The 14,454-nt window shown below is 36.6% G+C and overlaps 1 protein-coding gene across 2 annotated transcripts in view; it reads right to left on the bottom strand.

Annotated features, from left to right (window-relative positions):
* Positions 1-14,454, bottom strand: part of GPC6 (glypican 6) — a 1,094,872-nt gene that overhangs the window by 614,098 nt on the left and 466,320 nt on the right. The gene's annotated exons all lie outside the window — the stretch shown is intronic.

Raw genomic sequence — 14,454 nt, 5'->3', positions numbered from 1 at the left:
TAATGAAGAAAACATGTAAAAATTTGGAATATCTGAGGAGTGGAGATTAATATGCAATATTATATGCAATATGCAATAATAATTTTGAAAAAAATTGTGTATGGTTGATTTAAAATTTCATACCTGAAAAAGAAATCAGACTAGAAATAGCAATTTGATTCCTATGTATAACCATCGGAAAGTGAATCCAATTTAGAGACTCATTTTAAAGAAACAATACAAAGAAAGAACAGTATTCTATATATTCCTACGGGAAAAATGTAGATGATCTTCTTTGAAATATAAATCAGACTCTTGGTGTTTCTCCAGAGAAAACAAAAGTATAAAAATAGTAAAGCACCATAGACTGGGATCTACAGTTTTGCTACTTCTCATTCATGAGTGAAAATTAGACATTCTTATCCTTTGAAAGACTTAAAAAATGCATTAAATAGAGCTATCTACTGTAATATCTACTGGAGAACCTACACTAGGTACTATACTGAATAAATACTACTAATTGAAAATAAAAGTAAATATGAACTCTGCCGACTAATGTTAATAATATTATTTAATTTAGAGAATTGTTAAGTCCAGATTAGTTATGAATGGAAGTGGATATAGGACAAGAGTGGCATATGAAGCCAAAAAGGAGCAAATTCGTTATTATTTATAAAAAAAGAAGAATATACAGAAATAAGGACATTGTAGAATATTCTAAAATTGGTACTAATTAAAAATTGAGTAATAGGGGCACAGGGATGGCTTAGTCGATTAAGTGACGGACTCTTGATTCTGGACCAGATCATGACATCAGGGTCATGGGATCGAGCCCTGAGTCAAGCTCCTCACGAGGCATGGAGCCTGCTTAAGATTCGATCCCCCCCCTCTACGCCTCCCCCACCGCTCACACACGCTCTCTAAGAAAAATTTTTTTAAAAATTAAAAAAAAAAATGCGTGAGAAACTTTTCAATTAAAGATAGAAGGAAACATGGCAAACTCCAAACAAAAATAAAAAGAAGAGCAAAGAGAAGTCTTAAATTACAAAAAAATTGTGCAAATACAAAGTTAGATAAGTAGAAGGAGACAAAAAATAGAAATTATTACATTAAGCATGAAATTGTCTTCCTTACCTCATTTCAAAGGCAGAGATTCTCAGATTGCATTGAAAAATTCAACAATTGTCTGCTTACAAAGCAGTATGTCATTAAAAGGCTAAAAATAACATATTCAACAAAGATCTATCAATCAAATATGAAGAAAAGAATCACGTGGTTGGTAAGATTAGCCAAAGTAGAACTGAAGGCAGTAAGTATGACATTAGATTAAAGAACATTATCATACCATTATAGAAGACAATCAATCATAAGAAAATCACAACATCGTATTTCCATCCACCAAATATGATGGTTTAACACATTTTTATTTTTACATTATCAAGTCATATTATGAGCCAGGCACTATACTAAGCGCTGTGAATACAGATGTGAATAAGACCCATTTCTTCCCCTAAAAATGTCACAGTCTAAGAGAGAAGAAGGTATCTACACAGATAACTGCAGTGAAATTTGCTAAGCACAATAATGGAAACATTAGGCAGCGTATGAAAGGTAAAGACTACTGTAGAGAAGGCAGTACTTTAAATCACGAGATGAGGCCAGGAGGGAGCATTAGAAAGGATCATACATGAGGATGTTGGGAGAGTACTCTAGAGGATAATAAACACTCTTTAGGTCAAGTAGGGTGTCAAAGGAAGAGACATTGCAGGCAGAGCCAAAGCACGGAGCATAGCGCTCAGGAGAACAGCTCAAGGGTTAGCAATTCTGGAGTGTACAGGGTAAGAAGAAAGATACATTGGAGCTAGCAGGCAAAAAGGGACAGATCATGAATAGACAAATCAAGTAAGCAAGGCTAAGTGGTCTAACCTTTCTCCTGGGGAGAATTGGAAGCCTAGGACTGGTTTTGCTCAGGGAGATAATTAGTTGCGTTTGCATGTGGATGGTGAACCCTCCTGTGAAAGTCAGGAATAGACAGGGCTTGAGCTGAGACTGGAGATGGGAAGGCCATGGAGGTGACCCGGTTTCCGGCAATGGGGTACGGAGGACAGTACAGATTTGAGGGCTGCATTCGTCTCACAAAATTGACAATGCTTGATGTCGAATGAAGGGACAACACCCTCTTTTGTTTGCATGTAAAAGTGGAGTCATTGACCTGAAGGCAAAAAGAGACTCGGGAGAGCAGGTTTGAGGGAAGGCAATGGGTTTAACCTGGAACATTCTGAGTTCAAGGTCCTGGTGGGAATCCTGGGAGAGAAATCCACTGGAGAGGCTCGACATGGCCCCACTGAGAAGTGAAGCCAGCCTACTGTAGTGGTGGTGACATTCGTGGGAATGAGTTCGGAAGGGTGGAGAATGCCGGTGGCTATAAGGGGTGAAGGAAGGAAGAGACAGAAGGGAAGAGTAAACAATATTCAGAGAAGGAGTAAGTCGGAAAAAAGGCGGGCCACGTGAGTGAGGGCCATAGAGACTTCCAAGGTGCGGGGGTCAGCAGTGTCAAATGCCACAGGAGGAAAAAAAATTCCATATATCAAGCAACAGACACATCAGCAAAAACTGAAGATAACATAGAATGGATCAAAACATAGCATAAAAGGCATTAAGTCCTCTCAAGTGGGAAATAAGTCTATACCCCCCAAATATTTTTATATATTGGAAACTCGCTAAATAGAAACATCAGAAATTATAGGTTAATTTCATTTTAATGTAAAGTCAATTAAGGAAAGAGTGCCATGAAGCATCAGCAAGAAACTGAAAATAGTTAAGTGCTCCCAAATAACAACTGGGTCAGGATAGAAATAAACTTACCTCACAAACAATACTAGCGGAAAGATTATATATTACATAATGGTTAAAGTGGTACACAGAGAGACAGTCATAATTTTAAATGTTTCCAGTACTTAAAAAAAATGAAAAGAAGAAAAGAAAGAAAACAAGAAAATAATAGATCCTAAGATCTTGTTTAGGGAGGAAATAATAAAGATGAAAGGAGCAGCAAACATATTAGAAACCATTAAACAATCAGAGTAATGTAAACAAAAAGTTGGCCCATTCAGGAGTCTAATAAAATAGACAAATCTCAGGCAAATTTAAGTTATTTATTTAGTTAGTTAATTAGTTAGTTATTAAAGAGCAAAAACTTATAAACAAGGAAAGCAGAACAGGGAAACAGTGCAAGAATCACACTAAAAAAAAAAAAAAGAAAATACCGACAATTATGGCGACATTTTTAACCTGAGGATGAACAATCAAATCTAATTTAAAAATTACTCATTTTCTTAATGCTTTATCATTTTACTTCTGAAAAGAAACAGTATTGGCCACATCTTACAGTTAGGAAAGCTGATGCTCAGGACAATTAAATTCAAACACTTCATTTAAGTGTTTGAAACTGAGCCCAGGTCTTTTGGATACCATAGCTTTGGTGTTTCACCTACACCACGTGGTCTGCCATAACTACATTTGTCTGTTCTACCCTGGGATGTCCCACAAACCAGGACCTTAAAGTACAAGTCATCCACAGTCCACCATTTCCCTCAAGCCCTACTGGCCACTGGTTACGCTTTGTTCCATTGATGCACCTACGTTCTACTGTGCATCCTCAGACTCCCTTCCTGCTCTCTGTGGAATGTCACATGTCCCCGAAAACATCTCCCCCCATTTAGACCTATACACTCATCTCTCTGAGCTAAAGCCTGTTTAGCCCTTCTTCATGCTGCTGTGTGTACCACTGCTGGATACACCAATACTGAGGTCTGATATTTTACTGATAAATTCAAGTCGTTTGTTTGCACCTGTATCTCCAGCCTGTTGAAGGCACTTGAAGATTGATTCTGTCACCAGTATATTAATTGCCTCCAAACCTGGCATCACCAGCAAATTTGATGAGCACACTTCCTGTCGTCATGCAGATCTTTGATTAAAGTGATGAACTAGAAGACATGGGCAAAAACAGGGCCGAGAGGAATGACATTGGACGTCAACCTCTACGCGGGTATCGATGCATTAATCAAGCACCGGGGTACAGCTGTGCAGTCAGTCAACCACAGATCCACCTGTCTGTCCCGTCGTCTGGCCCACATTTATCCATCTTACTCACAAGGTTATCATGAGATTCTTGAAAAATGTTTGCTAAATTCCAATTACACAATGTCTGTAATCTTCCCTGGAAGCACAGCACAACAGAAGAGCACAGATTATGAATTAAAAAATCTGTATTTTTAAACTCAGTTTTCTGCGACTCTTTACCTGGCAATGAAATTCAGGAGGTTTCTGCTCATTTTAAAAGACCATCGACATAGAAGCAAGGCCAGCACGGTTGAGTTAAACTCAATCACCTTCGTATTTAAATGCAGCTCATTTGGCACATTTAGGTGGAATCATATTGTTTCCCATCCCTCCCACACTGAGATGTTCATACTAAATTTCCAGTTTGAGGACGAATGTCCACAAATGGAAGCATACATATCACAAAGTATTTATTTATGCCAAGTGTCCAAATTAGTACATATCTTTTCATCATCTTCTTCTTCTTTTTTTAAAGATATTATTTACTTATTTGACAGACAGAGATCACAAGTAGGCAGAGAGAGAGAGGAGGAAGCAGGCTCCCGGCTGAGCAGAGAGCCCAGTGCGGGGCTCGATCCCAGGACCCTGGTATCATGACCTGAGCCGAAGGCAGAGGCTTTAACCCACTGAGCCACCCAGGCACCCCCATATCCTTTCTTCTAAAACTATCAGTTGTAGAATGTAGTCTAGATCCTAGAGAGGATCAATTAATTCTTGTCCAGGATATGGCTTCTCCAGCAGCTTTCAAGACATTTGATATGTTATCTTCTCTTCCTCAACTGCCATCTATATATATGTATTTGTTTCATTTCCTTTTTCTGAATCTGTTTTTAGTAGCATTAAAATACGACCACAGCAAAAGTCATTCTTTTGACTTAGTGGCAACCATGCCATGGGAAGGAATCACACCTTGAGAAAACTATGTAAGATGAGAGACAATTAGCCAGAGAATTTGGAGGACTAGCAAAGTGTGTGATAAAAAAACAGCGAGAATTCAACATGTGGTGTGTACTAACATCACACATAGATCAAGCAGAGTGAGATGTGAGGAGAGAGCACGGACTGGTTTGTGGAGAAGTTCAAAACTAATAGTAAAATGACACAAATGATCCCGGGTTTTATTTCTGTTCTTCGTCCATCGGTAACATTATTTCTACAAGAAGAGTATAGCCATGGAGAAATTGTAGAAACCAAAGACGGGCAAAGGGAGATGAATATGGTACAAATTAAGCTCTGTGGGGTTACATGGTCTATCATTTAAAGAAGTTCATCAAATCCCAAAGTTTGGAAGAGAAGTGATGGCGTCAAAAATATGTAGGACTGGGGCATGAGGAAGGGATGGCAGAATTCAAACAAGGATAAAATAACATGTTTTCTGGCTCCGCATCTTGTGAGGGAGATTAAGAACATTCTGGATGAGTATCCACATCTACATTCTATACATGTCCAGGCAAAGCGAGAAAAAAATAACGTTATGATATATTGTGTATACTAAATATTTGGCTTCCTGAGTAATTATAAAATCAGTAATTTTATATTTTACTTCTAAACTTAAAAACAACTAATAAAAACATTACTTATTGCTTTTCCAGCACTACTCATGTCTTTGTCTTGCAAAACACATCCTTTTCCACATAAAATAAATGACGTTTTGAAGCTCTGCCTTGATATTTGCCACAATATCCCAGGTTGTAATTGGGATTGTAAAGTTTTCAGTTCTGCATTAACCACTTTTGGGGCTGAATTTATTTTTCAATAGTTTAGATCTTTGTTCTTTGGAATTAGTACTAAATTCATCTAATCTATCTTGCAACCTGAACTGTCATTTGCTTTCTTCTAAAAGCTTTGAAATATGATCAGGAGATTTTATCTCATAAAGGATTTGCATTGTTTAGCAAATGTGATAGCGTCAGAGTACAACAAAGCAATTGTAATATTAAACTGTTTATCAATTTCAGTACCACTTATCATTCTGAACATGTTATGAATTCCTCCTAGCAAAAAGCAGCCTTAACTCTGGCCTAATTACAGAACGGTGCTTCTTGACCTTGACTTTTCTTAGTCTTTATCCTTAATTGCTGCACAGTGTTTAAGAAAACACTTGTGGACGGAATTAGACTCTGACATTTGAAATGTTTATAAAGTAAATAATTTAGTTTCGGCAACATGTTTAGTTCAGTGGTTACTCTTTTACATACTCTAATCTGGCATCATTTTCCTGCACAAGCCTTGCTTGGAACATTTTATTCAAAATGTACATAAAAAATAAATATTATATATATAATAATAAATATAAAAATAAATATTGTATATATAAAATAAATATTATATATATATAATTTATTTTTTATGTACATTTTGAATAAAATGTTCCAAGCAAGGCTTGTGCAGGATAATGATGCCGGATATATATATATATATATATATATATATATATATATATATAAAATTAAAATGACCATAGCAGTGTGGAATGATATCCCATTGCTATAGCATTTTCTAAAAGTTTATCATCTTTAAAATGCTTTATATTGTCTTAGTGGTTATGGAACACACTTATTGAACAACTATGTCATTTGCAATTGGAAGGGGATAGTGAAAGTCCTAACCTGGAGGTAGTATCATGATTCATCTCTTCTCTCTAATTCAGCAAAGTCTAATTCCAAAGAACTAATTCCAAAGAACAAAGATCTAAACTGATTGAAAAATAAATTCATCCCCCAAAGTAGTTAATGCAGAACTGAAAACTTCACAATCCTAATGACAACCTGGAATATTGTGGCAAATACTGCAAATCCCCTCTCCCAGCAATCCCCATCCCCTTCCTCATTTTTCATCACAGTATTTCTCATTATCTACCAAACTGCTTATTTGTTTTACTCTCTGACTTCACTCACCACACCTTCATTAGATTATAAACTTCATATAGACAAGCATTTCCCTAAGGGATTCAATCCCCATGTGTTCCTAGACCTGGGAAATGTCCCTGGCACAGAGCAGGTACTCAGTCCACATTTGAAGAATTAATAAATAAAAAGGCACCATGATAAATACCTTATGAACTTTAATAGATACAAGAACAGTTATCAGCTATTCCCTTTTATATATTTCAATTGTAATTCTCAAGGGCATATTAGGGAAGGCACATTTGTTATGCTTATAAAGGGAGAAAACTCACCACCTAATTAATTTGCTTCTCTTATCTGCTGTCCCTTGTTGAAGTCCCTATCAATTTTCCCATGCAGTTGTGCACGTTTCAACTAATGGGAAAGGCACTGTGGATCACATCTTTCTCACACCTAGTGATCCACAGGGGATTGCCAAGAGCAGTTTCTTCTTATCCTTTTTCAGTTCTGACTTGCGGATTGGGCAGCTCGCCAGAATGTCATCCTATCTCTATGGAAAACCACTGTTGGTATGCATCTTTGATTACAGATATAGATATAAGGTGTGCGTGTGTGTGTATAGAGTTGTAGTTGGAGATACATATAAATATGCCCATACCTACATTTATATGTTTATAAAACAGTATGGCTGGAGACTTTAAAGCAGAAACTTCCTAAAGCAGTGATTCTCAAGGTGGAGGATGGAGGGAATGAACATAGTCCTTCTATACGGATTATCAGAATCCTTAGAATCCAAATTTGTTTTTCTGTCTTTCAAACTATCCACTACATAACTGAGATGTTGATAAGATCCCTCATGAAGGATGCTTTATCTTCCTTTCTCTCTACTCTTCCCCTTCCTCACCCCTTTGAGAATCATTGTGTATGATGGGAAGTGATGATATAATAACCATGAAAATTGCATACAGATTTAAAAAGGCTGACCACCTTTTTGGCTCCGTTTTAAAGGCATTTCTAAGTAAATATGTGGCATGCTTAGCATGTAGATTTTAATTCTTTTTTAAAGGTAATATGAGAAGTTGCATTTTCAAAAGACTTAGAAGTCATGGGAAACCAATGTATGGGAAAAAACTGTCAAACAATGACCCAAATCACTCTTCTCTGGTCACTGTGCTTACAGAAAACTTAGAAGATTGGTCTGCAAGCCAGATCAAATACCACTATTTTGAGAACTTCCATTTACTGTGAACCAAGAATATTCAGTGCATTAGTCATAGCTTGAAAAACCAGACGGTGATTATGGTGATCAGGTACATATTCACTCAGACAGTCCATCAGTCACACATATTTACTCAAAGATCACTAATGGGCAAGCCTTGAGCCATATTATATGGACCACTAGTATATTCCTCACTTTTGATTGCCTTGTATTGAGATTTGCAATGGAAAAAACAGGAAATGGTTATCATAGGAGACAGAACATTCTTTGCTAGGGTAGTATAAAGAGTCGTACAAAGTAGTAAAAGGGCTGCGGCAGTATAACGTGTGGCATCAACCACAGACATCTTTAGTCTGAAGATATGGGAGATTGGAGGAGCGTAATTTTGGTGTTCAGGGGCTTGAACTTTGAGATGAAGAAAAGTTGATCTTTAATCACTAAGAGATGAAAAAGCTTCATTCATAGATAACTATTAGTATTATCAAATCCCCTAAGAAGACATCCAAAAATAAATATAATGTTTTCCCAGAGTGATTTTCTAGAGAGTGCATAGTCCTATCAATCAGCATTTTTACAAAACACAAATATTTTTTACAGGTAATATTCTAATTCATTTAACTTTAAAAAAATGCTTTGCTAAGTTTATAAAGACTTTTTTCCCAAAAATGTTATTTACTCTTGCCTTCTTTTATTAATAAGCACTTTCTTCAATCTCTCGAGTCTAAGCAAAACCACGTAAAGAGATACAAAATAAATTTCACTAAATTGCATTTGCTAGAAATAAAAAAGGAGTGTTCAACTCTGTGTTCTTTTTACTGTTCTTTACTATTTTTCAATTATTTCTATAAAGGAGTATGGTGCTGCTGTTATTTACTCTAAGTATTTTTGAGAATAGGAGCTATGCTTATATGCTTTAGAAGATTAGAAAATATGGCACAGGTGTAGGAAAAATCTCATGCGCTTTCATCAAATTCTTACTTACATGAATGCTAGGGCTTCATATTTTGTAGGTCCTCTAAGGCTACTAAAGATCTTTTAAGAGACCATTTTAGTCTTTTGGCTTATAAGAAAGCCGTCTTTTAAAAATTTTTTAAAAGATTTTATTTATTTATTTGATAGACAGAGATCACAAGCAGGCAGAGAGGCAGGCAGGGCGCGGAGGGTGAGCAGAGCTCCGCTGAGCAGAGAGCCCGATGTGGGGGCTCGATCCCAAGACTCTGGGATCATGACCTGAGCCGAAATCAGAGGCTTTAACCCACTGAGCCACCTAGGCGCCCCAAAAGAAAGCCATTTTGACTTTCCACCAACAGTTTTAGTTTCTACCAACAGTTGCTTGTTCCATTCTGGTGAGCCAATCATAAGGCCATGACCTTGGGAACCATCGTGGGACACTCAGAAACACATGTTCAAAGTAAACAGCAGAGAAGAGGGAGAGCAAACACAATGCAGGTTTCGGGGAAGAACAGAAGTCAGGTTTAGGAAAAAGGCCAAGGATGGCATCTTCGGAAAAGGAAGAATGCTGTATCTGGCTCATTTCCTCATTCTATTTACCTTTGCTCTCTCAAAAAACTAGGCAAATTTCAATAGCAAGTGTTACGCCTTTCTGGATTTAGCTAATAGAAGTGGACATTTCACAAACTAGCAGTCCCTTTAACATAGACCGGAGCAAATAAGAATCTTAAGGGTACATTTTTTTTTTTTTTTGTGAATATCATGATTTCCCAAATGCACGTTCCTTCCATACAAGAAATAAATGGAAAGATTTAAACTTCTTGCTATAAACACTGAACAGTATCCTCTATCTCCCTATGCAAATGATGCTTTTTTTCTTCCACTGGTAAATGCATCAAATTCATACAGTGCCAAATTATAGCATAAGATTCTGTTTACGCAGCACACATTCTTGTTAAAAAAATTAATTCATATATTACCTTCTCTTGATTATGCCTAATATGTATTATCATGGCTGAGAAATCTGTAGTTATTATGTAAAAATGAAGATGGAAATGCCACATCTCCATCACCCCTATCAATTACCTGTTATTTAGACTGTTTTCTAATCAATATTCTATTCATCACTATCATTAAAGAGCAGTGGCATGCATTATCTTGAACTGAAAATTACATCGTAGTGTATTAAAAATAGATGTATGTATATGGCGATGAGACATAATAGCAATCCTATTACTCACAGTTCAAAGATGTCAATGTTGCTGTCACACATATTTAGGAGATGACAAATTGTTGCAAAAGTTTCCCACAGATTTTAAAGTTTTGATATGTACTTATTTTGAAATTCCTCGCACATTTATCTCAAGTTTCAAGGGAGCTCTCAGCCTCCTAAGAGTCTGGTTATATTCTTTTCCGTGTGGCTGGGTCACTGAAAGGCTTCAATCATCTGGTATGCGCCTTTTTTGCGAAGAGCTCTGCATTCTTGACAAAGTGAATGCGGAGGTTTTTGCATTCTCCTTGCATTTAAATCCATTGCAGAATGCACACATTTTCATTCTAATATTCAGTGTAAGGTGACTTTGAAGTTGCAGAGAAGGGAGAGGCAGTCTCCTCTGTAGGAAGAAGAAACAAGATCCTGGCACAAGCCATTTAATTTCTGGTAAAAGATTACCTACTCTGCAGAAGTAATCACCAATGAGGAGATATAAATACCTAGTAGATGTGGAAATAGATCATCTACACCAGGCAAGCATACAAAGTATGCACCTGTGAGTCCAGCCATTGATGTAAGCTGTAATATATGGGTGGCCCTGGAATGGGCCAGGACAGTCCTGGTAAGGGTAGTGATTATTATTTTATTTTCAAAAACTGACCAAGCATTCGACTTGGAGAAGAGCAAAATGAGATTCTGTCTAGTTTCTCCAGTATATCGATGTCATGATCTACCTGGTAATGGTTGATGACAGTGCAGTTATCTAAAGGAAAAGTTATCTATCCTTTCCTTTTCATTGCTGGTGTTCTACCTCCCATTGGTCTTTGCCATCCTAGGCAAATATGCATGCATGGAAATATTTTAGCATTTTTTCTTGAATTCTTGTCATCACCCTTTGATCTTTTACTGTAGAGTAGAAAATACACAGCAGTAAATATTTCTACTTAAAACACAAATCATTATCACCCATTGGCATTTGTCAGTAAAAGAAAAATATACACACATACATGAACAAAACATGTCAAGAGAACCAGACTAAATATACATCTTACATTTTAGGATGAAATTTTGGACTACTCACTGAATATGTTGGTGGAAAAATAATGTGAACTTTGGGCTCATGTAATTTAATGTTTTATTTATTGATTATCTGCTCTATCACAGGAAGATTTCAAAAGGCTTACAACCCATTTCAACTACTACTAATGATCAGTTTGCATGGTTTCTCTCCAAGTTTTATTGCTGTTTGTTTTTTTGCAGGGGAAGAATAACATTTGTGATTTCAGTAATCAGGCAACTGGTTATTTTTAAAAATGTTAATTCTATCCACAACTAAGTTTCATGTGCCTATTTTGGGATGTATTAATTGGCTCATTATTTTCATGTTTACCATATCATCATGCACAATTTGTTGATTTTAAATATACATAGACTCTCCTTGAAATTATTCAAATAAGTTACTAAAAAGTTAGCCTAATTCTGCATTGATAAAAAAGCAATGAAAATCTTACCCCCCCAAAGAAATATTTCTGAATTTTAGGAGCCCTAGTTAGTGATGGAGCAGGGAATGGAATTTCCATCCCTCAAAAGTATGGATGATTGTTAAATGCTGTTTACTCATACAAATGGAAGAACATATCAATTCACTACTCATAGTTTTCAGGAACTAGGAAGTCTACCGCTGTTACAGTTTTTGTTGAAGTAATTTGCTAACTTCACTGTGAAACAATAACTCTGTAATTGTTCCCACTTATGAGATACTGTGAACATGTTTTAATTATCAACAAAAGTGGTGCAAATTCAAAGCAATTTTAATGATTCCAAATTTGAGTTTTGAAGAGCTCTTTATCGTTCATTCATGTTTTTACATAATTTGTGACTTATTTGTGGGATTCCAAGCCTTCAGGACACTTTTTGCTTTCCAGTAAAACAAAGCCATTTTCACTTTCCACCTTGTCTTTCCTTACAGCCTAACACTGCAGAATTTTAACCCTCCTCACCCCCCATTTCTGCAGAAGCTAAGTTATAATTTAACAACAAATACTTAAACTGGCTAAATTTTAATTTTGGCTAGAGGCCATTAAACTCTGTGGGCGTTGATGTCTTAATTTTGCAGATGTGAATGAAGAGATTTTGATTAACTGTCAAAATCAAATAAGAAGGGGAGCCTAGAAAAACACCCTCATCATTTCCTCGGTTCCTAAACATAATGGACAGGTCTCTTCATCAACTCTTCCCTTCCGCCCATCTCACTTACAGCCAACACCATGCAACAGATTTTCTACTTCAGCCCATCATCATGGGTATTCTGCTGCCATTATTTCTCTTTGTCTCCTTGTTTTGTGTTTGCCCCCAGCAGAAACACTCCTGATTAGTAGAATCAGTGAATTTAGTGTTACTATGAAGGTAGCCTCCAAATGTGTCCATCATTTCAAACCAACTCTTCAAGGGTAACTAAGACACTTTCCCTCTCAAAAGTGTTTTCTCTATGAATTCCAGCTGTGATGGGATGACATATTGAATTCCTTCCCCATTATATGCCCAAGAACACTATATGGACTACATTATTTCTCACTAAGCTTCAGCATCCTTTGTCCTACCGTTGTTGCTTTGTGTCTGTAGGTCTTGCTACAGTGAAGAAAAGCTTGGAGAGTGGATGGGATAGAGCAGAGAAAAAGGAGAGAATTAAGAAGCTGGGATCAGAAAGTCCTTTCCTACTTGGTGGACTATTTGTGGTTCTCAGTTCTTAAATGTGCTAGTGGTTCTTCACACAAATGACAAGTAGAAACTCCCCTACCTTCAGCACCTCAACCATTCTCCCTGATCTCCAAGGCTGGTTTCTTGATTGCTGTAAAAAGCCCCAGGCCTTTTGAATATACTGTGAAAGCAACTATAGTTTATGGAACTGCGAGATAAGAAATTAAACTACAAAACCTTTCACCTTCAAGTAAGCTTAATATTCTGCTTGTGTTATAATGGGTTTCTGTGTTTTTCCTACATGCTGCCTCTTGCACAGTGCAACTTGAGGCTACTTAGGAAAATTATGTATATCAAACTGACGAATGAAAAATTTTGTAAACGGGAAAATTCTAGTATTTTTAGTGAAGAGTGGTTTCACGTGCCCCTTGGAATCAATACAAAAGAGGCCTTTGTTGTGCACAGTAAAATTTTTCTCAAGGTGTTCTTGTCAAAGGTAGCTGTGTTTTCTTCACTGGGGATTTTTCAATCTGTAACACATTGGCAAGAACCATATATCCAAAATGAATAGGCTGTACCCTGAATTCAGCCTTGAATAATAATTTGGTGCGTGCTCAAAACATGACTAAATAAATCATATTACTGATTAATGGCTTCCTAGAAAACCACGATGTGCTCTTTATGATGGGGAGACTCATGGATAGTGCAGAAAAAGAATTTTCCTCCATCAGCAGAGATAAGATCACTAAGTAGGTGCAATCCTGAAATTTTAAAGTGGCATAGAGGAAGGAATGTAGTCTAATTTATCTCTACTAATAGCCATATAGGAAAAAGCTATAGCCTGCCCTGTCCAAAATGGTAACCGCTAGCCATGAAGCATGGTTTGGCTAGACAAAATCGAGATGCTCTGTAAGTACAGAATACACACCAAATCTCAAAGACTTACTGAGAGACGATCATACCAAAGCTCTCATTAATGATATTTTCTAATAAGTTCATGGTGAAATAATATTATTTCAGATGTACAGGGTGAAGTCCGAATATTATTAAATGTAATACTTCTTTTTCCTTTTTCATAATATGGTCACAAGAAAATTTAAAATCTCACATGTGACTTCCATGGTATTTATATCGGACAGTCCTGCTAAAAAAAAAAAGACTTTCAGCGCTCAGTCTGAGTCTATGATGAGTGATACCAAAGAGAGCAATTTCTTAAAATATATTTATTGAATTTGTTTCAGAAACCCCACTTATACCCTTAATAAGTTACTGTTTTAGAGAAAATATATACTAAACGCCGCTGCTTGCTGAAGGCATAATAACTGGTTTGATTGCTCCAACACTGGGGAACCTAATGACAAAATCCAATGACTGCTGGCAATAACGCGCGGCAATCTTTTTAATCATATCTCAATTAGCTTTAG

This window comes from Neovison vison, chromosome 5 (assembly GCF_020171115.1).
Source record: "Neovison vison isolate M4711 chromosome 5, ASM_NN_V1, whole genome shotgun sequence".
Lineage (NCBI taxonomy): Eukaryota > Metazoa > Chordata > Mammalia > Carnivora > Mustelidae > Neogale > Neogale vison.
The sequence above is the reverse complement of the archived record's forward strand: the minus strand, read 5'-3'. Positions and strand labels throughout refer to the sequence as shown.